General features: G+C 50.1%; 1 protein-coding gene across 1 annotated transcript in view; it reads left to right on the top strand.

Moving 5' to 3' along the window:
- The first annotated feature begins 6576 nt into the window (after positions 1–6576).
- Positions 6577–25570, top strand: part of LOC134433488 (nucleotide exchange factor SIL1-like) — a 36552-nt gene continuing 17558 nt past the window's right edge. The window contains exon 1 of the mRNA XM_063182340.1: positions 6577–6672. The gene's annotated coding sequence lies outside the window, so the exon portion shown is untranslated. The remainder of the gene's footprint in view (positions 6673–25570) is intronic.

Below are 25570 nucleotides of genomic sequence, written 5' to 3'. Positions count from 1 at the left end.
GAAAGAAAGAAAGAAAGAAAGAAAGAAAGAAAGAAAGAAAGAAAGAGAAAGAGAAAAATAAAGAAAGAAAGAAAGAAAGAAAGAAAGAAAGAAAGAAAAGAAAGAAAGAAAGAAAGAGAGAGAGAAAGAGAGAGAGAAAGAGAGAGAGAGAGAGAAAGAAAGAAAGAAAGAAAGAAAGAAAGAAAGAAAGAAAGAAAGAAAGAAAGAAAGAAAGAAAGAAAGAGAAAGAAAGAGAAAAAGAAAGAAAGAAAGAAAAGAAAGAAAGAAAGAAAGAAAGAAAGAAAGAAAGAAAGAAAGAAAGAAAGAAAGAAAGAAAGAAAGAGAAAGAAAGAGAAAGAAGAAAGAAAGAAAGAAAGAAAGAAAGAAAGAAAGAAAGAAAGAAAGAAAGAAAGAAAGAAAGAAAGAAAGAAAAGAAAGAAAGAAAGAAAGAGAGAAAGAAAGAGAGAAAGAGAGAAAGAGAGAAAGAGAGAAAGAGAGAAAGAGAGAAAGAGAGAAAGAGAGAAAGAAAGAAAGAAAGAAAGAAAGAAAGAAAGAAAGAAAGAAAGAAAGAAAGAAAGAAAGAAAGAAAGAAAGAAAGAAAGAAAGAAAGAAAGAAAGAAAGAAAGAAGAAAGAAAGAAAGAAAGAAAGAAAGAAAGAAGAAAGAAAGAAAGAAAGAAGAAAGAAAGAAAGAAAGAAAGAGATGAGATTCAGGCTCTGGGCCTCTTCTTCCCATTAGTAATCCATCTCATCCTTACCTGTGTCTGTTACATGTCTTCCTTTTGTGTGTACAAATGTTCTGTTTTGAAGTAACAAACAATCTGGAGAGCCTCAGCCGGGTCCCCAGCCCTGGCACTGGTGGCTCCTGGAGCTGGGGACGCAGCTCTGGGGAGCTCTGCTGCTCGCTGGGATTTGTCTCCTGGTGGTTTTTAATCATTATTTTATTAAGGGAGAAGGTGTGGTGCCCCCAGATAACTTATTATGGATGCTCTGGCAGTGTGATTATTTCAGTACTGCAGCACTGCCAGTGTGTTTTGCTGGAACATTCACATATTGATTCCAGATTCCTTTGTTGCCTGTACTAGAAAGAAAGTCCCTTTTCCCTCACTCCCTGCGTGGAGAGAAACAAAGAGTAAAGGAAGGTAGATGCTATCTGAGGCTTGCTCACACACCGAGGTAATTTTTGAGAGCTGCAGAGCCACTTACTGACTCATAACTGGGGCTTGTTTTCAAACCCTTGATAGATTTTGAATTCTCTTACAATGGCAAACAAGGATGCTCACTTGGGGGCAAGCCAGGAATCTGCCTCAGTGAGCTGGATCACCTTTGTTCTGCTTCCTCCAGCCTTCCCAGGGGACATTCCTGTGCCAAGGGGACAGGGTGGTGCTGCAGGGGGAGAGTCTCCTGTCCCTCTTGGGCTCCTCTTGATGGGCAGTCAGTGGCTGTCAGCTTTGTCCAAGGGGTGGGGATGGGATGGGATGGGATGGGATGGGATGGGATGGGATGGGATGGGATGGGATGGGATGGGATGGGATGGGATGGGATGGGATGGGATGGGATGGGGAAGCCACTCTCAGGAGTGCAGTGAGTTACTGCACAACCTTGGTGGGAGGTTTGCAGGTGAGTGTGTGATGTACAACTTGCCAGCCTGTAGCTGTGCAGTGAGTTGGGGCTCAGCCCTGTCCCCATGCTGGAACACAAACCCACTTGTGGAATGTGGAATGATGTGCTGGAAAGGAGCCCAGGATGAGACCTTTCTCCTTTAGTGAGGAAAACACAGCTGGTCATTTGGTTGCTCTAGAAGAAGAGAGATGGGGTTCTTTGGTTATCACTGCGTGCTGCATATTCCACCAGCAGCCCTCTGCTTTTACTAATGCGGTGCACAACGTGCCTGATCCTCCCTCAGTTGTGAGCCTGGTGGAAGCATGTCCTGTTTTCCATTTGTTTATTAATTTATAATCTTGTTTTTAGCCTCTGCAAAGCTTGATATTGGTATAGAGCCTGGGAAACGTGCACAGAGCAGAGTAACAGATAGTTGTGATTTGGTTACAAGGCAATAATTTAAGTGGACAGGTTTAGCTGATAACATAAAGCACACGAGAGAAATCGCTTTGGTTTATAAATGTCAGCAGAGCCCCTGTGAGGGAGCTGCTGCCTGGTGCTGCTGCTCCAACCAATATATTACAAGGAGATATAAAGAGATGTCTGAAAAAATCTGGCTGACCAAGATGAAAAGAATGGTGCTATAAATTAAAGTCTTCCTCGGCGTCTCTTTAAGCATCTTTATGGACAGAGTGCATCCAAATGGAGGAGTGCCAGTGCTCAGAGGGACCTCCAGGTTCTTTGGGCTGCAGAGGCAGCACCCAGGGGTGGGACAGCTTGTGGGGACAGCAGTGTCCGTCAGAGCTGGCATGGGAGACCAAAGCCTGTCCTGGTGCTTCTGCAGCTGATAAAGGGATTAAATCAGGAGCAGGAATAACACCATCCCTGCAGCATCGCCAAAGGATCAGTGTCTCCTGTTTGGAAAGTAAACGCTGTTGCTCTGCTTTGACATTTATTCCCAATAAAGACCTTGTCATTTGTGCAGTGACAAGGATTTTATCATTTGGGAGTACTTTTCCTGTTGGACACTGTCTTTTTGGCTGTGAGGCAGCTGAGTGCCTGAGGAGCAGGTGGGAGGCACGTCCCCAACAGCGGCATTGGGAGCTCTGCTCACACCCTGGGGCTTTCTCCTGATCCATCATCCCAAGGCAATGCAATAACACCTATTCCAACTGAGAGCAGGTTCAGATTGGATACTGGGGAGGAATTGTTCCCTGTGAGGGTGGGCAGGCCCTGGCACAGGGTGCCCAGAGCAGCTGGGGCTGCCCCTGGATCCCTGGCAGTGCCCAAGGCCAGGCTGGACATTGGGACAGTGGGAGGTGTCCCTGCCATGGCAGGGGGTGGCCCTGGATGAGCTTTAAGGTTCCTTTCCACCCAAGCCATTCTGTGAGTCTGTGATCTTATTTTTAATTGATTTTAATTTATTTTAGTTGTGGTTAAAAAAATCCCAAGAGTGGGATATTTTTTAATTGGTAAGGGTTCCAAACCAATTGTGGGAGCAGGAATTTGCTGCTTCCCTCTCCACAGCTGGAACCCTTCTGGCAGGTTTGTGGAGGGGATTTCACAGCTATTTCTACTCACTCGGTAGTTGATTTAGAGCTGAAAATCACTTGAATGGAAACTCTTCTTTCCCTTTATGAGGAGCAAGGGATGAGGTCTGGCAGCTGTAGGATTTGCAGCTCTCAGGGAAGAGGGACTATTCAGTAACACATCTATGAAGTGCCTACCTGTGGATACACATATTTTATTTGTCTGAGGTGTCAAGGAGAAAAAATGTTACGAAATGGCTTAAATGAAAGCGTGGTTTTGTATTTTTTCAATTGAGTTTCATTTCTCAAATGCAACTTAATGCAAACAATAAGTAAAAAATTAATTTCTCTCGGGAAAAAGGTATTAACAGAATGGTTCTGTTTTAGCAGCATGTGAAGCTGTGTAATTGCTTACACATGTATTGCTCCAGTGTGTGCTCCCAGTTGTTGAATAGTATCAAATTATAGGAATCAAAGAGAATCAACTATTTTTAAGGGAAATGTCTAGAAGCTACATACTGAAACATGATTAAAATTCAGTATTTCCAGCTTACTTGTCTAAATCAGCAATTTTAATCACATTATTCAAGCCAACCCACCCTCAAACACACTTTTGACTTCAAAATACCCCAAACTAAATAAGACAGAAGACCTTCCTTGAGCAGCTGTAACATTTTTATGTGTCAGTGTCAATCTTTTTGTTGAAAACAGAGATGTTTTTCATGGTTTATTTATTAAAGCAGCGCATTTGTCCTGCTGTGCCATGAACCTGGGCTGCTGTGCTGGGTGGGGAGGGGAAATCTCTGGAGCACCAAGAGCTGCTTAAACACATCAGGGCTGTGAGTTTTGCTCTGGGGTTCGGATGCTCCTGGTTAAATCCCATTTAGTGTGCAAAGGAGGAGCAGGAAGGGTTTGTGCCTGGGCTGATGCAGCCTCGGGGATTTGACTGTGCTGGGGGTGCAGCTCATGAGCACCAGGCCTGGGTTTGGTTTTGTTTTCTGCTTGCTGATTAGACAGATGAGCAATGCCATGGTTGACTCTCACATTTAAAAGGGAAATGTTAACAGAAGTTTAATAGTTGTGTTTTACCCCCTTGTGTTGTTATCAGGGATGCCCTGGGTTTCGGACATTTGGGAGGGTCACTCGTTCCTGTGGCAGCACCTGAGCCCCACTCACGGTGTCAGGAAGGGATTTCCACCCCTGGGCAGGGAAGGAGGAGTCGATGGACAGAACTTTGGGGGGACTAAAGGGTTAAAAGGTGAAACCTCCCTGGTGTGGGTGAGCACATGGTGGGAAAATCCTCTGCTCCCAGCGCTGTAATCTTTTCTCTATTCCAACTGCTGTTGTATTTCTGATAAGGTTTTAATAAACCTTTTAAATTTTTTGGAAGTGAGTAGCATTTCTCACACTGAGAACAGAAACAGGAGGGCTGGGCCCCCCAGTCCCCCACCCTTCTGGAGCCTGCTCCTGTGCTTTCCCTTTGGGTGATTCCCTCGATGGGATTCCATCCACCTCCTTCCCCTCCCTGGCAGGCTGCTGTGGCTGGATGCAGCTGGAGCTGTGCTGTGCTCCCTGTCAGGGGCCATTCCCGGCTGTGTGACAGCCCAGAGCTGCCACAGCCACTGCTGGGGCTGTGACCTGGCCTGCCCAGCGCTGGTGGCACGGTCAGGAACGCTCTGGGCTTTGGGGGGAGGCAGCCGGGCCCTGGCTGTGTCTGCAGAGGAGGGGATCGTCCTCCCACCTCCCGTTCAGCCCGCGATGGCATTTCATCCTTCAGAGCCTGGCCTGGAAGGGACCTCACAGCTCACCTTGTTCCACCTCCCTGCTGTGGGCAGGGACGTCTCCCACTAGAGCAGGTCAGCATTGGCTGTGTTTTCCTTGCTGGCAGAGCCCTGTCCTGGTGTTGCCAGAGCCAGGGACGGGAGATGTGATGTTGGCCTTTTCATGGAGATCCTACAAACTCCTTTCTGACCAGCACTCCACCGCCAGCAAGGGGCACACATTGGTGAGGGCACCAAATTCCTGCAGAGCCCGATCTCTCAGCGTGGGAGGATGCTCCCATAGATAGACAGAGATTAAAGGTCCTGTGTATCACAAATTTAAGGAGCAGGAGAAGGTTGGGATCTGTCCATGGAAAGCATTCCAAGTGTGGAGGAGGAACATGTAGCCTATCCTCCCCTAAAATGGGGAGATAATCACACCTGTCCTCTCACATATGCAACCAATGCAGCTTCCAGTGGACAGGACTGATGGAGAGAAAGAGAGTCTACCAGAAATACAAACCTTGTTTTAATAGGAAATCCTCCAAGATGGATTTTCCTGCATTTTCTAAAAGCATTTATACCTATTGGATGACTACAGGCTTTGAAATGTTTGTGTGTGAATTGTGACAAACATCCCAGTCTTACACAGGAGGGACCAGATCCTTTGATCAGGGAAATGTCTCTTTGGTCTTGAACAGCGAGGGATCGATCCATTTGTTCCCAAGATCAGAGATTTTATCTGTGAGTACATGTACTTATTCTACAAAATAATTACCCTTGCCTTCACTTCCCTTTGGTAGGAGATGCTCCCTGTCTCCTGCAAGCTGTTACTCTATCCCAAGTATCTTTTTAGGTAAAAGGAAGAGAGAAAGTAAAGGTTGAATAAGAAATCCTCCTCAGAAGGGGGAAGATGAGCAGCTTTGGTCTGTCTGTCCATCTGTGAGCAGCTCTGTGGCTGTTCACCTGCATCCTTGCTGTCCTGGGCAGGCAGAATTCCTGCATTAGGAGAAGAAGAAATGCCATCAAGAGGTAGCAACAAAATATTGCCTCCCTTTGATCCCAGTGCTGGGCTGGCCATTGAGATGTGTTTGGTGAAAACCACTCTGAATTTCCTAACTTTTCTGCATTTAAAACTGAAGGTTAATGTATTCTGTGTATTTTTGTTGGCAGATAGTAGTGATCATAAATTCCTTTTAATACAGTATTTCTACACCAGCACAGCCTTGATGTGCAGCATACCTGGCTGTACTCTGCGGGATGCTTTGATTTCCCTTTGGCAGCTGCATTTTATTCTGTCTGCCCTAATCAGACATAATTCCCTTTTCTCCATGTAGCCTCCAAATCCACTCCTAGTGTGGAGTTTTAGTGCTCTGCTAGGACCTGGGCTAGAAGGGAGGGAATCAGTGTCTGCTGGGCTCAGGGTTCCACCTCCACTGTGGATCAGAGCCAGCCTGGCAGCGGAGGGACACCTTGGGTGGCTCAGGGTGGCAATTCTGGGAGGGAAAAGCAGCACTTCAGGGCTGCTGCTGCATGGGAGGAGGTCAGTGGTAGATATCCCACTCCTCACTGTGCAGGATGGGGAGGAGCTGCTCCCAAGGAGGAGCACATGTCTTCAGTTCCCAGTTCCTCCCCAAGCTGGAGCAGTGAAGTGCTCTGAAATAACGTGACCTTTGCTTGCAGGTCAGGCTGTTCCTGCAGGGTCACATGTGCAGCTGAACCTGCAGACAGGAGAGAGAGAAGCCAAACTCCCGGACAGAGAATATGGGGAAGGTGACACGAGAGAAGAGAGAAGAAGAAAAAGGTACAGTTATACAAGGCTTTGGGTTGGGTGGGCTGTGGTATTCATGCCTTTTATTAGAGGCCAGGTTCCCTGGTACACTCAATTCCTGCATCTTCCAGAGACTTCATTGCTGGATGAGGAGCTCAGCAGTGCTGAAAGCAGAGGGCTGTCCTTTGTGTTCCATTTGGGATGGCAGTGGAAGCACCCTGAGTGCACTTTCAGAGCACTTCATGGCTTCTCATGCCACGACATCAAAACAGCTTCCACACAGCCTGTGGAGTTCTGGCAAAGTCTTTGGGTTGTCCTTGATTGGCTGTGTTTGGAGTGTGATGGTTCTCTTTGCGCTTTTTAGGCCAGGCTACTTCCAGGACACTGTCTTTTGGAATTTATCTGCTGCAATCTAAAAACCTTTCTCCCGTACTGCGGTGATGACATCTTGTACTGCAACATGCAAAATGATTTGAGCTTCTGCTCAAACTAATGTTGCCTTAGCTAGGCTGGCATAAAGGTGTAAGAATATCCTAATGGTTGATGCCTCGGCCATATGTGCAATGGTACGGTTTGGGGAAAGTGACATGAGGGATGAGAGAAAGAGGAAAAAGAGACATGCAAGTCATTGGGTTAGATAGCCTGTGAAATTTATGCCGTTTATTGCAGTCCAGAATCTCTGGAGCACATAATTCCTCCTCTTCCTGAGATTTCATTGCTGAGTGAGGAGCCCAGCAGTGCTGAAAGCTGAGGCCTGTCTTTTGTGATCCCTTTGGGATGGCAGTGGAAGTGCTCTGAGTGCACAATCAGAGGCACCTTCATGACTTCTCATGCCACGACACCAATACTAAATGTGCAAGGTGGCTTCCTTGAATGACATGTAGTCCTTTGAAATATCTGCAGGCAGTGGTCTGAAACTGCTTTCTGAGCCTGCTCCTTGGTATCATCTGTGAGGGGCTGAGGGCTGGCCTGAGCCCGGTGCTGTGTCCCACTGGGAGCAGCCGCACAGGCTCACGTGCAGAGCAGGCACTGCCAGAGGCCCTGGAGATCTCACCTGCTCTGCAGCCAGCATTGTCAAGGTGCTGTAAACCTCAGCTGGTGCTGACTTTCCCCTTGGACCCCTTGGTTTAGTCACTATGGGGAATTTCTTTCCTGAAGCCCGTGGGGTTTCCTGCTGGCAGCTGTGCTGGGGATGCTCGGGGAGTGTGGGGCTTTGGGGGCAGCTGCCCGGGCAGGGGCTGAGCTGGGGGCCCTGTTGGGCCCATGGCCCCCAGCAGCAGCAGCAGCAGCAGCAGCAGGCGCAGGGCCCAAAGCCCCGTGCTCCCTGGCCAGCACAGGCTGCCCTGTCCCTGCAGCTGTCACCCGAGTGGGGCCCAGGGGCCAGTGGCCGCTGGCAGCAGCCGGAATGCGGGCAGGGTGAGGATGCCCTGGCCTGGCTTTTGTCTCTGGAACAAAGCGGGCTCAGGGCAGTGCAGAGCAGGCTGGGAAGCAGAGCCCAGGGCCTTTGGAGGCTGCAAGGCTTAAAGATCAGCCCCTGCAGCAGCCCAGGTGCAGGTGGCCCAGTTGCCAAGGGCTTGAGACCGTGCAGGTGGATTTTGCATGGCTGTGGCCTGACGGCGGCTCTGGGCCCAGGAGTGCCTGTGGCTGCAGCAGGAAGGGTGGCTGAAGGTTTGCTGCCAGCTTTGGTGGCATGGCTGCAGGGGCCAGTGCTGTGAGAGCTCCCTGTGTGAGAGTTGGTGAGAGCTGAGCTCTTGGGGACAGCGCTGTGCCCCAGGCCAGGAAGAGCAGCAGTGCCCAGTGCCAGGAGTGGTGTCAGTGGGAGCCCCTGTGCACAGGGACCCCCAGCCCCGGTGTGGCCGTGCCAACACCCCCAGGGACCTCCAGCCCCGGGAACGCGGAACAAGTGGAACCCACAAGTGTGCAAAGGCTGCCTGTGCCCAAAGGAATGGCCAAGAGAAGTCAGGTTTTAAAAAGAAACAGTATTTATTTGCCAAAGATCGGCAAATCTTGGATTTACACAACATGTGTCATTATAACAATTGTTATAACAACAACAACACCAACAATGTACAGAACATATTTACATGGGATCCGATGGGCTAACAATCTTCACAACGTATTTACAGAGAACTTCAAATGGAAGGAACGTATTTGCAGAAATCTTCTAAACTTTCAAACGTATTTACAGAAATCTTCAAAAGTTTCAAACGTATTTACAAAGGTGTGGCATCTGTGCCATCATGTGTATCAGTCCTGGAAGAAAGGAAGCAGCAGAGCTGGGCTCAGCTGGCAGCACTGGGCCCAGCAGGGCTGGCAGCTGGGCCCCAGGGGCTGGGCCGGGGCTGGCAGGGCTGGCGTGGCCCCAGGCAAGGGCAGGGCAGGCCGGGGCTGGTGCTTGTGGCAGCACAATCCAGGCCCCCTGCGGGCACCGTGTCCCTGAGCGGGGCCATCCAGCCCAGCCCCAGCCTGGCGTCAGGGGACCCAGTGTGTGTGTGGGCAGGGCGTGGGAAGCGTCTGCCTGTCTTACCTGTGGGGCTGCATCTTCATCCAAGGACCATGGGCTCCTCCTCATCCTTTATGTCAACTTCCATCTCCTCTGTGTTATCCTCCTCATCCACCTCCATCTCTTCGATGTTGTCCTCCTCGTCTACTTCCATGTCCTCAACAGTGGAGGACATGGAAGTAGAGGAGGAGTCCACCTCCATCATCTCTTCCTCATCCAGGCCCAGGTCCACTTCCATGTCCTCCACAGTGTCTCTGTCAGTCTGCAAGGGGCAGCACAATCTCCCAGTGGGCTTCCTGTCCCACACCATCCATTCCCACATGGCTGCAGCCTGCCCAAGCTGGGTGCCCCCTGCCTGGCATGGCACTGTACCTCCATTGGCACAGCAGAGCACATTGTGCTGGGATTGGCGCTCCAGAGCAGGCGGCAGAAAAAGCCCAGGCAGCAGCAGCAGCTCAGCGCTGAGGGTCAGAGTGCAGGGTGAGCAGCAACTGACCCTTGGCAGCCAGTGAACTGTCTGCTGTGCTCGTTTCCAGGTCCTGGACGTTCCACCTGGAACCCTCTGGGAGCTGTGATGTCACTGAAGTTTCAGGGGTGCTGTGCAGAGGGAGATGGGGACTGCAGAATGATCAAATCCTTGAATGGTTTGGCTTGGAAGGGACCCTTAAGATGATGTGGTTCCAAGCTGAGCAAGCTCCCAGCAGAGCAGGTTGCTGCGGCCCCTGTCCCACCTGGCCTTGGATATTGCTGGGGATGGGGCCTCTCCACAGCCTCTCTGCACTGGTCCCTGTGTCAGGGACAAGCACGCTGAGAGTAAAGAACTTCTTCCCATCATCAAACCTCTTCCAACTCTTGCAGTTTTATCCCATTCTCCCTTGTCCTGTCACTACAGTTCTTGACCAAGAGTCCTCTCCCACTTCCCTGTGGGTCAGGCTGTTCCTGCAGGGTCACACGTTTGGCCTAATCTGCAGACAGGAGAGAGAGAAGCCAAGTTCCCAGTAAGAGAGAATTGGGAAAGTGACATGAGAGATGAGAGAAGACGGGAAATGTAGAAAAATGCAAGGTATTGGTTTGGGTGGGCACCGGGATTCATGCCTTTTATTAGAGGCCAGGTTCCCTGGTGCACTCAGTTCCTGCCTGTCCTGAGGCTTTATTGCTGGGAGAGGAGCTCAGCAGTGCTGAAAGCTGAGGCCTGTCTTTTGTGATCCCTTTGAGATGGCAGTGGAAGTGCCCTGAGTGCAGATTGAGAGGCACCTTGATGGCTTGTCATGCCACAACACCAATACTAAATGTGCAAGGTGGCTTCCTTGAATGACATGTAGTCCTTTGAAATATCTGCAGGCAGTGGTCTGAAACTGCTTTCTGAGCCTGCTCCTTGGGATCATCTGTGAGGGGCTGAGGGCTGGCCTGAGCCCGGTGCTGTGTCCCACTGGGAGCAGCCGCACAGGCTCACGTGCAGAGCAGGCACTGCCAGAGGCCCTGGAGATCTCACCTGCTCTGCAGCCAGCATTGTCAAGGTGCTGTAAACATCAGCTTGTACTGACTTTCCCCTTGGACCCCTTGGTTTAGTCACTATGGGGAATTTCTTTCCTGAAGCCCGTGGGGTTTCCCGCTGGCAGCTGTGCTGGGGATGCTCGGGGAGTGTGGGGCTTTGTGAGGAGCTGCCCGGGCAGGGGCTGAGCTTGGGGACCTGTTGGGCCCATGGCCCCCAGCAGCAGCAGCAGCAGCAGCAGCAGCAGGCGCAGGGCCCAAAGCCCGGTGCCCCCTGGCCAGCACAGGCTGCCCTGTCCCTGCAGCTGTCACCCAAGTGGGGCCCAGGGGCCAGTGGCCGCTGGCAGCAGCAGGAATGCGAGCAGGGTGAGGATGCCCTGGCCTGGCTTTTGTCTCTGGAACAATGCGGGCTCAGGGCAGTGCAGAGCAGGCTGGGAAGCAGAGCCCAGGGCCTTTGGAGGCTGCAAGGCTTAAAGATCAGCCCCTGCAGCAGCCCAGGTGCAGGTGGCCCAGTTGCCAAGGCTGTGGTGGGCTTGAGAGCGTGCAGGTGGATTTTGCATGGCTGTGGCCTGACGGCGGCTCTGGGCCCAGGAGTGCCTGTGTCTGCAGCAGGAAGGGTGGCTGAAGGTTTGCTGCCTGCTTTGGTGGCATGGCTGCAGGGGCCAGTGCTGTGAGAGCTCCCTGTGTGAGAGCTGGTGAGAGCTGAGCTCTTGGGGACAGCGCTGTGCCCCAGGCCAGGAAGAGCAGCAGTGCCCACTGCCAGGAGTGGTGTCAGTGGGAGCCCCTGTGCACAGGGACCCCCAGCCCCGGTGTGGCCGTGCCAACACCCCCAGGGACCTCCAGCCCCGGGAACGCGGAACAAGTGGAACCCACAAGTGTGCAAAGGCTGCCTGTGCCCAAAGGAATGGCCAAGAGAAGTCAGGTTTTAAAAAGAAACAGTATTTATTTGCCAAAGATCGGCAAATCTTGGATTTACACAACATGTGTCATTATAACAATTGTTATAACAACAACAACACCAACAATGTACAGAACATATTTACACGGGATCCGATGGGCTAACAATCTTCAAAACGTATTTACAGAGAACTTCAAATGGAAGGAACGTATTTGCAGAAATCTTCTAAACTTTCAAACGTATTTACAGAATTCTTCAAAAGTTTCAAATGTATTTACAAAGGCGTGGCATCTGTGCCATCATGTGTATCAGTCCTGGAAAAAAGGAAGCAGCAGAGCTGGGCTCAGCTGGCAGCACTGGGCCCAGCAGGGCTGGCAACTGGGCCCCAGGGGCTGGGCTGGGGCTGGCAGGGCTGGCGTGGCCCCAGGCAAGCGCAGGGCAGGCCGGGGCTGGTGCTTGTGGCAGCACAATCCAGGCCCCCTGCGGGCACCGTGTCCCTGAGCGGGGCCATCCAGCCCAGCCCCAGCCTGGCGTCAGGGGACCCAGTGTGTGTGTGGGCAGGGCGTGGGAAGCGTCTGCCTGTCTTACCTGTGGGGCTGCATCTTCATCCAAGGACCATGGGCTCCTCCTCATCCTTTATGTCAACTTCCATCTCCTCTGTGTTATCCTCCTCATCCACCTCCATCTCTTCGATGTTGTCCTCCTCGTCTACTTCCATGTCCTCAACAGGGGAGGACATGGAAGTAGAGGAGGAGTCCACCTCCATCATCTCTTCCTCATCCAGGCCCAGGTCCACTTCCATGGCCTCCACAGTGTCTCTGTCAGTCTGCAAGGGGCAGCACAATCTCCCAGTGGGCTTCCTGTCCCACACCATCCATTGCCACATGGCTGCAGCCTGCCCAAGCTGGGTGCCCCCTGCCTGGCATGGCACTGTACCTCCATTGGCACAGCAGAGCACATTGTGCTGGGATTGGCGCTCCAGAGCCGGCGGCAGGGAAAGCCCAGGCAGCAGCTGCAGCTCAGCGCTGAGGGTCAGAGTGCAGGGTGAGCAGCAACTGACCCTTGGCAGCCAGTGAACTGTCTGCTGTGCTCGTTTCCAGGTCCTGGACGTTCCACCTGGAACCCTCTGGGAGCTGTGATGTCACTGAAGTTTCAGGGGTGCTGTGCAGAGGGAGATGGGGACTGCAGAATGATCAAATCCTTGAATGGTTTGGCTTGGAAGGGACCCTTAAGATGATGTGGTTCCAAGCTGATCAAGCTCCCAGCAGAGCAGGTTGCTGTGACCCCTGTCCCACCTGGGCTTGGACGTTGCTGGGGATGGGGCATCCACAGCCTCTCTGCACTGGCCCCTGTGTCAGAGACAAGCACCCTGAGAGTAAAGAACTTCTTCCCATCATCAAATCTCTTCTACCTCTTGGAGTTTGATCCCATTCCCCCTTGTCCTGTCACTACATTTCCTGACCAAGGGTCTTCTCCCACTTCCCTGTAGGTCAGGCTGTTCCTGCAGGGTCACACATGTGGCCTAACCTGCAGACAGGAGAGAGAGAAGCCAAGTTCTCAGTCAGAAAAAAATGCAGAATGTGGCTTGAGAACTGAGAGAATAAGGTAAAAGAAAAGACATGCAGGGATTTGGGTTGCGTGGGCTGTGGGATTCATGCCCTTTATTAGAGGCCTGGTCCCTGTTGCACTCAGTTCCTGTGTATCAGCCTGCCCACAGCAACGTCTGTGAGGGACCTGCACTCGCAGTGGTGGGAATCGGCTTGCTTGGATGGGTGATGGATGAGGCAAGAGAGGGATCGTTGTGTGGAAATTGACATAGTCTGGATTGTGCTGAAGAGGGTCCTGGAATGGAGACAAAATGGGGCTGGGCACACAATGTGGGGGTGAACAGCGCAGGATCATTACAGTAAGCCAGGACCAAATTGATACAAGAGAGTTGGAACGTTCTGAGGGAGAACATATAAGGAAAATGCAGCAGTTGAACTGGGTGATGCCAGCAAAACATGCTGCATCACCATGAGCCTGCAAATGCCCATGGGCGACACCATTGCATTCGGAGCGGCGACTTTTTTTACCTTGGTCACTTTGCCCTTAGGTATTACAGTTTCAGTGGTAGGCCCCTGGGCCCTCACATCTCCCCCTTTTTGTTGTCTATAAAGAAGGCTTCTGCCATAGGCTTTTGGAGGTATTAAGCAAAAAAGGATAAAATAACCAACCCAATGAATACAAGAAACAAAGCCCACACAACAGTCTTAACTAAAGATGAAAGCCAGCCTTGCAACCCCCAGTGTTTGCAAAATCCAGTGAACCAGTCGTTGTTGCCTTCTATCTGGATCTTGTTTCCTTGATCTTTTAGCCGCTGGATGCCCTGGTGTACTGACTCCCTATGTGACAGCAGGTAGAAAAAACACCTGCCTTCAAATGCCTGACAGCCATGGCCATTGTGGCTTGTCTGTGGAAGCGCCCAGTTGAAGGCATGTGGCTCAGTAAGGAGCATCCAGATTCCTGCTGCAGCGACTACAAACGGCTGCATCCTCTGACTTTAGCTGATTTATTTTCTGGAGGCTTGGATTGCCTAAAAGTAAACAGATAAATAGATTAGAAGATGAAACTTAAGTTGTGTTCCCACTAAACTTTCTCTTCTGTAAGCCAAGGGTATGAACACAGCTTATTAGAAGAATCATATATCAATGCTTAAATATAATTTTTACAAAGGTTAATTCATATATCCTGGTTAGTGGTGTCTGAGCTATCTTGGTTTTGGTGTGTGTGGTCAACGCTGCTTAGAAGATCTTCTTCTGTCCTTCTCCTTCTTCTTTTCCAGGCAGCCACTGTCTCTCTTAGGCTTTCATTCTGTACTTCTGATGGTGGCTCTGGTGTTTGCCTCACCGTTTCCAGAAAGAGTTTTTATGTATTTTGCTGGGATTCCAACTCAGGAATGTTGCTGTAGAGACAAGGGCAACTTCTCTTCCCCAAGTAAATAATGGAAAAGGGCCCATAAATTGTTTAGATTCAGGGTCTTTGATCAACACAGGTGGCTGTTCTTTTAATTGGGCTGCAGTTGAATTAGTAAAATGCATGATGATGGGGGGAGTTGGCTCCATAAATGAGTTGTTCAAAAAGTTGAATATGTAAAAGGCCTTGGCCAGTCTCTCAATGGAAGATAATATCTGCACTCCCCAGATCAGTTGATCAAGGATCCTTTTGATGGATCAGTTGGCCCTCTCAGCTATGGACTGTCCTGTGGTGGAGTGTGGCATGCCTGTGACATGTTTTATACCCCAGTGGTGAGAAACTTGTTGGAATCAGTGTGAGGTATAAGCAGGAGCATTATCAGTTTTAATTTCCTGTGGAACTGCTAAGGTGGAAAAAACAAAAAAGTAAAGTTTTATAGCATCATCTTTTGATTTTTCACCAGCATTGGCAGAGGCAAAAATCCCACTGGAAAAGGTTTTGATTGAGACATGGATGTATTTTCATCTGGCAAAAGAGGCTGAGTGTGTGATGTCTGATTGCCAGATGTGGAGACTCTCTAGTCCTCTTGGATTGACTTCAGCTCTGACAGAAGCAAGGCCATGTTCTGACAATTTGGGCAGGTGGCTACAATGGATCTTGCCAGGTCTCGGGTAATTTTGAACATCCTGTGCAGCACAGAAATGGTTTGATGGTAGAATTGGTGGCTCATCTTTGCCTGTTTAAAGACTGTCTAAGGCGTATTGCAGTGGTTCAGATGTTCGAAGTAGGCAATTGAGGTGCTCCTGAGTGAGAAGTAAGTATATATTCACAAGGTCTCTTCCTGCAAGGGAACACTGATGTTTTCTACCTTTCCTGATTAGTTGTGCAATAATTTTCTGTGGGGTTGTTATCATTTTAGTAGGTTGGTGAGATCTGAAAACACATTCAATTATTATCAGAGGATCTGAGATAGTTGAGTCCCACTGAAACAAAAATATATGGAATTTTGGACTTACACCAAGGATTGCCAGGGAGAAAGGAAAAGTAGTGTGGTATCTGTGTGCCTGTTTAGTTTGAATCACCCTGGATACTTCTGTACAGCTGCTTCTGCCTGTGGTGTCAGTGATCACGGGAATCGAATCCTTCACTGCCTTTAAGGAGCAGGAACAGTGGCATGAGTTCTTCTGTGGTGATTCCCAGCAGTGAACTGACCCAACTGATGCTTCCACAGAGTTGGTGGAGTTCTTGCAGAGTCTTTGGGATGTCCTTGATGTGCAGTGTTTGGGGTGTGATGGTTCTCTCTGTGCTTTTTAGGCCGAGTTGCTTCCAGTGGGCTGTCTTTTGGACTTTATTTACTGCAATCTCAAAACCTTTCTGCTCTACTGCCGTGATGACATCTTGTACTGCAATGTCCAAAATTATTTGAGCTTCTGCACAAACTAATTTATGGTCCATATAATGAAAAATGATAGCATTAGGACATCTTTTCCACCTGGGCGAGGGAATTTAAGCTGCAAGGCATTGACAAGTAGTTGGGCTCTTCTCCATTTCTTTGAGGCAACGCAGTCCGTGGGTTCCTCTGTTAAGGTGCTTGTCGATTTGGGGACGGAAAAGGCAAACAAGGGGCTTTCATTGGGGTGCAAGCAGAAGTCAAAAGAGCAGTCATTTAGATGTATAACAACCATCTGCCAAAATTGATGTAACTTGGAGGCTGAGGGCAGGCTGGACTGGAGGGCACCCATGTCCTCAATGACCTTGTTGATTTTCCTGAGGTCCTGCAGGAGCCGCCTCTTGTCTTTGCCAGGCTTTTTTATGTCAAACACAGGCGCATTGCAGGGGCTAGTAGATGGTACAACGTGGCCCACAGACAGCTGCTGCTGCACAAGGGACTGCAGGGCCTTTAACTTTCTGCCTGGGAGTACCCTCTGATCCACCCATATGGGGTCGTTGGTCTTCCAGGTTAACTGAAGTGTGGCGTGCTGCTCGATTGCCCCATCTAGAAATCTTGAGGTGTTGATATGATCTCTAGCCTTGTCCCCCTTTGAGACAAGAGGTCTTTTCTCTAATTGTTATTGGTGCCCAGGTGACGAATGATCTTCCTGTACCACTGTGCCCTCAGGACCTTCCATGCAGATGGTACCTTGACTCCAGAAGCTGGTAGTGGCTCTCCCAATGCCAATAATCAATTCAGAAGCTGGAACCAGTGGCCATTCTTTTTGCCAATCAGAGAGGGAAATTATGGTGATGCCAGCTCCTGTATCTAATAGTCCTGAAAGACATCTCTTTCTCCCTTTACATGACAAAGCACACTTTAGAATGGATCTATTTCTGCCCATAATCTGTGCCCACATCACCATTGGATCAGCTGGTGTGGTGTTCATGTCCCGTGGGAGGTAGGCTCTGGCTATAACTGTTCCTTTTGGAATGAAAAGTGTGGGTAATAAGCATAAAGCCTGGACAGGTATCTCCTGCAAAGACGTCAAGGCGAGTATCTCAGGTAGTACAGTGAGTGTCTCCATCCCTTCCCCGGTGTTGGTTTAAATCAAAATGTCTCTGGGCCGTTCTTCAGGCCTGTATTTGCTTATGGGAATATGGTGAGCATAAATATCGTGGATTGGAATTGAAAAGGCTCTTAGCAGCTGCCTTTGGGTTCCAGGGCAGAGCTGTCTTCTGTCGAGTTTTCTGCAGCGATCGAGCTGTCCTGCTGGATCTGAGAAGGGCCCTGTGCTGGTTCTCCACGATGATGGGTAGAGTAGGGCAGAACAGCCTCGCATTTGGTGTCATTGCGCAGGGCCTTTCTGCATCTGTGTGGGGTTTCCTGCAGGCCAGTGGTTTAGCTGGTGTTGGAAAGCGTGTGGACGAGGGGGGCAGTGAGGACAGTGGCTGTGACAGCTAGAAGGTCCCTGCTAACACCCTGTATTTTTACGATTCTGTCAAAAATGCCTCATCTCCCCATCTCCCTAGATTTAAAGCAAGGTCCTTTTTCATGTGTATGTCAGGGTATAGCTTGGGAGGCTACTAGCACCTCTACTACCCTCTACCCTCTACCCTCACTGGTAGCCTTATGTAGGCTGGCATCACAGTGTAAGGATGCCCTGAGTGTGCATGCCTCGACCATTTGTGCGATGGTAGGTTTTGGGGTGAGGGGTAGAGAGGGTAATATGTCTTTTCAGGTGTTGTTAAGATTTGTTTCAGCAAGGGTAGGAAGTAGTACCTTCCTGAATTTTAGATGTTCAACTTGCTTCTCTATTGCTTGTGTAAGGCGGTCACTAAAATTTATAAAGTATTCCCAGGTCCCTGCAGATTGTCTGTGAAATCTAGAGTAGGTGTTGCTCCATTGGGTGTCTGCATGAGAGCTGTGTTTGCAGCACTTTTATCTCTTCTAACACAGCTCAGGAAGGTGTCTTGCGTGATTCGCAGGTTTAATGAAATATTCCTCCCTGGCTAGATGGACTAGTGTTAGGTGTGCCCGCCTGTCTTCCCTAGCATAGTGTTTTAATAGTTGTTGTATTAGATTTTTCCCCATTCCTTCTCACAGAACAAATTCAGTGGAGAAAGTAGGATGTGCATAAAATGGTGCAGATTGTGAGCCCCATTACATGTGAAGCAATGACTCCATTTAAGAAATTATTAAAATACAGTGAGCCTGTCCCATGGTCTTTCGCTGCTTTATAACGGTCTTTCATCTCCCGTGTGTGACAGCTTCCCATTGGGGGTTAGCCCCCCTCTGGTACTGCACCGGTGCTGCTTGTATTTTAGCTACCAATTCCCAGTCCCCCTCTTCAGCTGCCAGCTTCTCCATCCTCTGCCAAGAATCCTCAGGCTCATGCTGAAGGTGGGATGAACCTTCCCTCTCCTCTCCAGAAGAGGGAACTTGTTCTTTGGCAGAGGAGCGGGGCCTTGGGGTGACTGGCCAGGCCCGGTTTTGTGGGCCTTTGGTAGCCAAGATGGCGGCCTTCCGGTTACCGCCCCTCACACTTCCGGCTCCGACAGTGTGGGATCCGCAAGGGGCTGAGTTGGAGGGGGTAGGGCAGCGGGAGTAGGCAAGGAAGCGCTGGATCCCAATGCAGGGGTGGTTCCTGATGCAGGGGTAGGACCCAAACAGGGGGAAGACCCGATGAGAGAGCTGGGGGTGGGAGGGAGTTTGACATTGACAACCCCTTCCAAAGGAGGGACTCCATTTTGTGAGCTATCTGAGGGGGATCCAGGGAGGAGAGGTACTGGAGAATGGGTTAGGGTAGAATCCAGGCCTGTGTGATCACTACAGACGTGGGCAGGGGGTAGAGAAGGAGGGAAGATGTCAGACAGCAGGTGGCTTGTCTGTGCTTTACAGCAGTTTCCGTCTCTCATCCTTATCTTGGTATCAGTGGGGTCAGGAATTCCAGGGGCAGAAAAGAGTCTGGGTTGAATATTAGAACTTTGAACCTTTCAGAAAACTCTATAAATCATATGAAAAAGTGGGGAAAATTTTGCAACTCTTCTAACACCCTGAGTTTTCTAAAAATAGAGACTTTCCCTAACTCAGTCCCAGAATGCTATAAGATGAACAGAACACACAAAAATGACTGGGAACTCTTTAAAGAGCCAATGAACAAGCAACTTCCAACTTCCCTTAGCAACAGTCTTTCCCTCTAAAAGGAGAACTCCCTAACTCGAAATTATGTATCCCTCTCATCTTTGGATAATTTGTTACCCAGAGCTGCCCATGATGTAAAGGGTGGCCCACCCAGAGGACTAAAAAATCACCCAAGGATGCTGCACTGCAGGCGGCTGTCTCCCCATTGATTGCTCTGGTGGCTCTGGATGCAGAGGTTTCAAAATGTCCCCTGAGCTTCAGCAGCTGAGCCAGCCCTCATCCCTCATGCTGCTGGAGGGTGCCAACGGTGCATTCAGCAAGCCTTGATAAAACTGATAAAACATTGTATTTTGAGGGCTGTCTCACTTCACTTTAATTTGTCATTTTTGTCGTGAGGTATTATAGTTCCAGTAATAGGCCCCTGGGCCTGCAAACCCTGCGTCCTCCTGAGATATCATTGCTAGTAAGGAGCTCAGAAGTGCTGAAAGCTGAGGCCTGTCCTTTGTGCTCCCCTTGGGATGGCAGTGGAAGTGCCCTGAGTGCAGATTGAGAGGCACCTTGATGGCTTGTCATGCCACAACACCAATACTAAATGTGCAAGGTGGCTTCCTTGAATGACATGTAGTCCTTTGAAATATCTGCAGGCAGTGGTCTGAAACTGCTTTCTGAGCCTGCTCCTTGGGATCATCTGTGAGGGGCTGAGGGCTGGCCTGAGCCCGGTGCTGTGTCCCACTGGGAGCAGCCGCACAGGCTCACGTGCAGAGCAGGCACTGCCAGAGGCCCTGGAGATCTCACCTGCTCTGCAGCCAGCATTGTCAAGGTGCTGTAAACATCAGCTTGTGCTGACTTTCCCCTTGGACCCCTTGGTTTAGTCACTATGGGGAATTTCTTTCCTGAAGCCCGTGGGGTTTCCCGCTGGCAGCTGTGCTGGGGATGCTCGGGGAGTGTGGGGCTTTGTGAGGAGCTGCCCGGGCAGGGGCTGAGCTTGGGAACCTGTTGGGCCCATGGCCCCCAGCAGCAGCAGCAGCAGCAGCAGCAGCAGCAGCAGCAGGCGCAGGGCCCAAAGCCCGGTGCCCCCTGGCCAGCACAGGCTGCCCTGTCCCTGCAGCTGTCACCCAAGTGGGGCCCAGGGGCCAGTGGCCGCTGGCAGCAGCAGGAATGCGAGCAGGGTGAGGATGCCCTGGCTTGGCTTTTGTCTCTGGAACAATGCGGGCTCAGGGCAGTGCAGAGCAGGCTGGGAAGCAGAGCCCAGGGCCTTTGGAGGCTGCAAGGCTTAAAGATCAGCCCCTGCAGCAGCCCAGGTGCAGGTGGCCCAGTTGCCAAGGCTGTGGTGGGCTTGAGAGCGTGCAGGTGGATTTTGCATGGCTGTGGCCTGACGGCGGCTCTTGGCCCAGGAGTGCCTGTGGCTGCAGCAGGAAGGGTGGCTGAAGGTTTGCTGCCAGCTTTGGTGGCATGGCTGCAGGGGCCAGTGCTGTGAGAGCTCCCTGTGTGAGAGCTGGTGAGAGCTGAGCTCTTGGGGACAGCGCTGTGCCCCAGGCCAGGAAGAGCAGCAGTGCCCACTGCCAGGAGTGGTGTCAGTGGGAGCCCCTGTGCACAGGGACCCCCAGCCCCGGTGTGGCCGTGCCAACACCCCCAGGGACCTCCAGCCCCGGGAACGCGGAACAAGTGGAACCCACAAGTGTGCAAAGGCTGCCTGTGCCCAAAGGAATGGCCAAGAGAAGTCAGGTTTTAAAAAGAAACAGTATTTATTTGCCAAAGATCGGCAAATCTTGGATTTACACAACATGTGTCATTATAACAATTGTTATAACAACAACAACACCAACAATGTACAGAACATATTTACACGGGATCCGATGGGCTAACAATCTTCAAAACGTATTTACAGAGAACTTCAAATGGAAGGAACGTATTTGCAGAAATCTTCTAAACTTTCAAACGTATTTACAGAAATCTTCAAAAGTTTCAAATGTATTTACAAAGGCGTGGCATCTGTGCCATCATGTGTATCAGTCCTGGAAGAAAGGAAGCAGCAGAGCTGGACTCAGCCGGCAGCACTGGGCCCAGCAGGGCTGGCAGCTGGGCCCCAGGGACTGGGCCGGGGCTGGCAGGGCTGGCGTGGCCCCAGGCAAGCGCAGGGCAGGCCGGGGCTGGTGCTTGTGGCAGCACAATCCAGGCCCCCTGCGGGCACCGTGTCCCTGAGCGGGGCCATCCAGCCCAGCCCCAGCCTGGCGTCAGGGGACCCAGTGTGTGTGTGGGCAGGGCGTGGGAAGCGTCTGCCTGTCTTACCTGTGGGGCTGCATCTTCATCCAAGGACCATGGGCTCCTCCTCATCCTTTATGTCAACTTCCATCTCCTCTGTGTTATCCTCCTCATCCACCTCCATCTCTTCGATGTTGTCCTTCTCGTCTACTTCCATGTCCTCAACAGTGGAGGACATGGAAGTAGAGGAGGAGTCCACCTCCATCATCTCTTCCTCATCCAGGCCCAGGTCCACTTCCATGTCCTCCACAGTGTCTCTGTCAGTCTGCAAGGGGCAGCACAATCTCCCAGTGGGCTTCCTGTCCCACACCATCCATTGCCACATGGCTGCAGCCTGCCCAAGCTGGGTGCCCCCTGCCTGGCATGGCACTGTACCTCCATTGGCACAGCAGAGCACATTGTGCTGGGATTGGCGCTCCGGAGCAGGCGGCAGGGAAAGCCCAGGCAGCAGCAGCAGCTCAGCGCTGAGGGTCAGAGTGCAGGGTGAGCAGCAACTGACCCTTGGCAGCCGGTGAACTGTCTGCTGTGCTCATTTCCAGGTCCTGGACGTTCCACCTGGAACCCTCTGGGAGCTGTGATGTCACTGAAGTTTCAGGGGTGCTGTGCAGAGGGAGATGGGGACTGCAGAATGATCAAATCCTTGAATGGTTTGGCTTGGAAGGGACCCTTAAGATGATGTGGCTCCAAGCTGAGCAAGCTCCCAGCACAGCAGGTTGCTGCGGCCCCTGTCCCACCTGGGCTTGGACGTTGCTGGGGATGGGGCATCCACAGCCTCTCTGCACTGGCCCCTGTGTCAGAGACAAGCACCCTGAGAGTAAAGAACTTCTTCCCATCATCAAATCTCTTCTACCTCTTGGAGTTTGATCCCATTCCCCCTTGTCCTGTCACTACATTTCCTGACCAAGGGTCTTCTCCCACTTCCCTGTAGGTCAGGCTGTTCCTGCAGGGTCACACATGTGGCCTAACCTGCAGACAGGAGAGAGAGAAGCCAAGTTCTCAGTCAGAAAAAAATGCAGAATGTGGCTTGAGAACTGAGAGAATAAGGTAAAAGAAAAGACATGCAGGGATTTGGGTTGCGTGGGCTGTGGGATTCATGCCCTTTATTAGAGGCCTGGTCCCTGTTGCACTCAGTTCCTGTGTATCAGCCTGCCCACAGCAACGTCTGTGAGGGACCTGCACTCGCAGTGGTGGGAATCGGCTTGCTTGGATGGGTGATGGATGAGGCAAGAGAGGGATCGTTGTGTGGAAATTGACATAGTCTGGATTGTGCTGAAGAGGGTCCTGGAATGGAGACAAAATGGGGCTGGGCACACAATGTGGGGGTGAACAGCGCAGGATCATTACAGTAAGCCAGGACCAAATTGATACAAGAGAGTTGGAACGTTCTGAGGGAGAACATATAAGGAAAATGCAGCAGTTGAACTGGGTGATGCCAGCAAAACATGCTGCATCACCATGAGCCTGCAAATGCCCATGGGCGACACCATTGCATTCGGAGCGGCAACTTTTTTTACCTTGGTCACTTTGCCCTTAGGTATTACAGTTTCAGTGGTAGGCCCCTGGGCCCTCACATCTCCCCCTTTTTGTTGTCTATAAAGAAGGCTTCTGCCATAGGCTTTTGGAGGTATTAAGCAAAAAAGGATAAAATAACCAACCCAATGAATACAAGAAACAAAGCCCACACAACAGTCTTAACTAAAGATGAAAGCCAGCCTTGCAACCCCCAGTGTTTGCAAAATCCAGTGAACCAGTCGTTGTTGCCTTCTATCTGGATCTTGTTTCCTTGATCTTTTAGCCGCTGGATGCCCTGGTGTACTGACTCCCTATGTGACAGCAGGTAGAAAAAACACCTGCCTTCAAATGCCTGACAGCCATGGCCATTGTGGCTTGTCTGTGGAAGCGCCCAGTTGAAGGCATGTGGCTCAGTAAGGAGCATCCAGATTCCTGCTGCAGCGACTACAAACGGCTGCATCCTCTGACTTTAGCTGATTTATTTTCTGGAGGCTTGGATTGCCTAAAAGTAAACAGATAAATAGATTAGAAGATGAAACTTAAGTTGTGTTCCCACTAAACTTTCTCTTCTGTAAGCCAAGGGTATGAACACAGCTTATTAGAAGAATCATATATCAATGCTTAAATATAATTTTTACAAAGGTTAATTCATATATCCTGGTTAGTGGTGTCTGAGCTATCTTGGTTTTGGTGTGTGTGGTCAACGCTGCTTAGAAGATCTTCTTCTGTCCTTCTCCTTCTTCTTTTCCAGGCAGCCACTGTCTCTCTTAGGCTTTCATTCTGTACTTCTGATGGTGGCTCTGGTGTTTGCCTCACCGTTTCCAGAAAGAGTTTTTATGTATTTTGCTGGGATTCCAACTCAGGAATGTTGCTGTAGAGACAAGGGCAACTTCTCTTCCCCAAGTAAATAATGGAAAAGGGCCCATAAATTGTTTAGATTCAGGGTCTTTGATCAACACAGGTGGCTGTTCTTTTAATTGGGCTGCAGTTGAATTAGTAAAATGCATGATGATGGGGGGAGTTGGCTCCATAAATGAGTTGTTCAAAAAGTTGAATATGTAAAAGGCCTTGGCCAGTCTCTCAATGGAAGATAATATCTGCACTCCCCAGATCAGTTGATCAAGGATCCTTTTGATGGATCAGTTGGCCCTCTCAGCTATGGACTGTCCTGTGGTGGAGTGTGGCATGCCTGTGACATGTTTTATACCCCAGTGGTGAGAAACTTGTTGGAATCAGTGTGAGGTATAAGCAGGAGCATTATCAGTTTTAATTTCCTGTGGAACTGCTAAGGTGGAAAAAACAAAAAAGTAAAGTTTTATAGCATCATCTTTTGATTTTTCACCAGCATTGGCAGAGGCAAAAATCCCACTGGAAAAGGTTTTGATTGAGACATGGATGTATTTTCATCTGGCAAAAGAGGCTGAGTGTGTGATGTCTGATTGCCAGATGTGGAGACTCTCTAGTCCTCTTGGATTGACTTCAGCTCTGACAGAAGCAAGGCCATGTTCTGACAATTTGGGCAGGTGGCTACAATGGATCTTGCCAGGTCTCGGGTAATTTTGAACATCCTGTGCAGCACAGAAATGGTTTGATGGTAGAATTGGTGGCTCATCTTTGCCTGTTTAAAGACTGTCTAAGGCGTATTGCAGTGGTTCAGATGTTCGAAGTAGGCAATTGAGGTGCTCCTGAGTGAGAAGTAAGTATATATTCACAAGGTCTCTTCCTGCAAGGGAACACTGATGTTTTCTACCTTTCCTGATTAGTTGTGCAATAATTTTCTGTGGGGTTGTTATCATTTTAGTAGGTTGGTGAGATCTGAAAACACATTCAATTATTATCAGAGGATCTGAGATAGTTGAGTCCCACTGAAACAAAAATATATGGAATTTTGGACTTACACCAAGGATTGCCAGGGAGAAAGGAAAAGTAGTGTGGTATCTGTGTGCCTGTTTAGTTTGAATCACCCTGGATACTTCTGTACAGCTGCTTCTGCCTGTGGTGTCAGTGATCACGGGAATCGAATCCTTCACTGCCTTTAAGGAGCAGGAACAGTGGCATGAGTTCTTCTGTGGTGATTCCCAGCAGTGAACTGACCCAACTGATGCTTCCACAGAGTTGGTGGAGTTCTTGCAGAGTCTTTGGGATGTCCTTGATGTGCAGTGTTTGGGGTGTGATGGTTCTCTCTGTGCTTTTTAGGCCGAGTTGCTTCCAGTGGGCTGTCTTTTGGACTTTATTTACTGCAATCTCAAAACCTTTCTGCTCTACTGCCGTGATGACATCTTGTACTGCAATGTCCAAAATTATTTGAGCTTCTGCACAAACTAATTTATGGTCCATATAATGAAAAATGATAGCATTAGGACATCTTTTCCACCTGGGCGAGGGAATTTAAGCTGCAAGGCATTGACAAGTAGTTGGGCTCTTCTCCATTTCTTTGAGGCAACGCAGTCCGTGGGTTCCTCTGTTAAGGTGCTTGTCGATTTGGGGACGGAAAAGGCAAACAAGGGGCTTTCATTGGGGTGCAAGCAGAAGTCAAAAGAGCAGTCATTTAGATGTATAACAACCATCTGCCAAAATTGATGTAACTTGGAGGCTGAGGGCAGGCTGGACTGGAGGGCACCCATGTCCTCAATGACCTTGTTGATTTTCCTGAGGTCCTGCAGGAGCCGCCTCTTGTCTTTGCCAGGCTTTTTTATGTCAAACACAGGCGCATTGCAGGGGCTAGTAGATGGTA

Source organism: Melospiza melodia, unplaced genomic scaffold (assembly GCF_035770615.1).
Source record: "Melospiza melodia melodia isolate bMelMel2 unplaced genomic scaffold, bMelMel2.pri scaffold_18, whole genome shotgun sequence".
Lineage (NCBI taxonomy): Eukaryota > Metazoa > Chordata > Aves > Passeriformes > Passerellidae > Melospiza > Melospiza melodia.
Note: the sequence above shows the minus strand (reverse complement) of the source record. Positions and strands in the feature narration are given on the sequence as shown.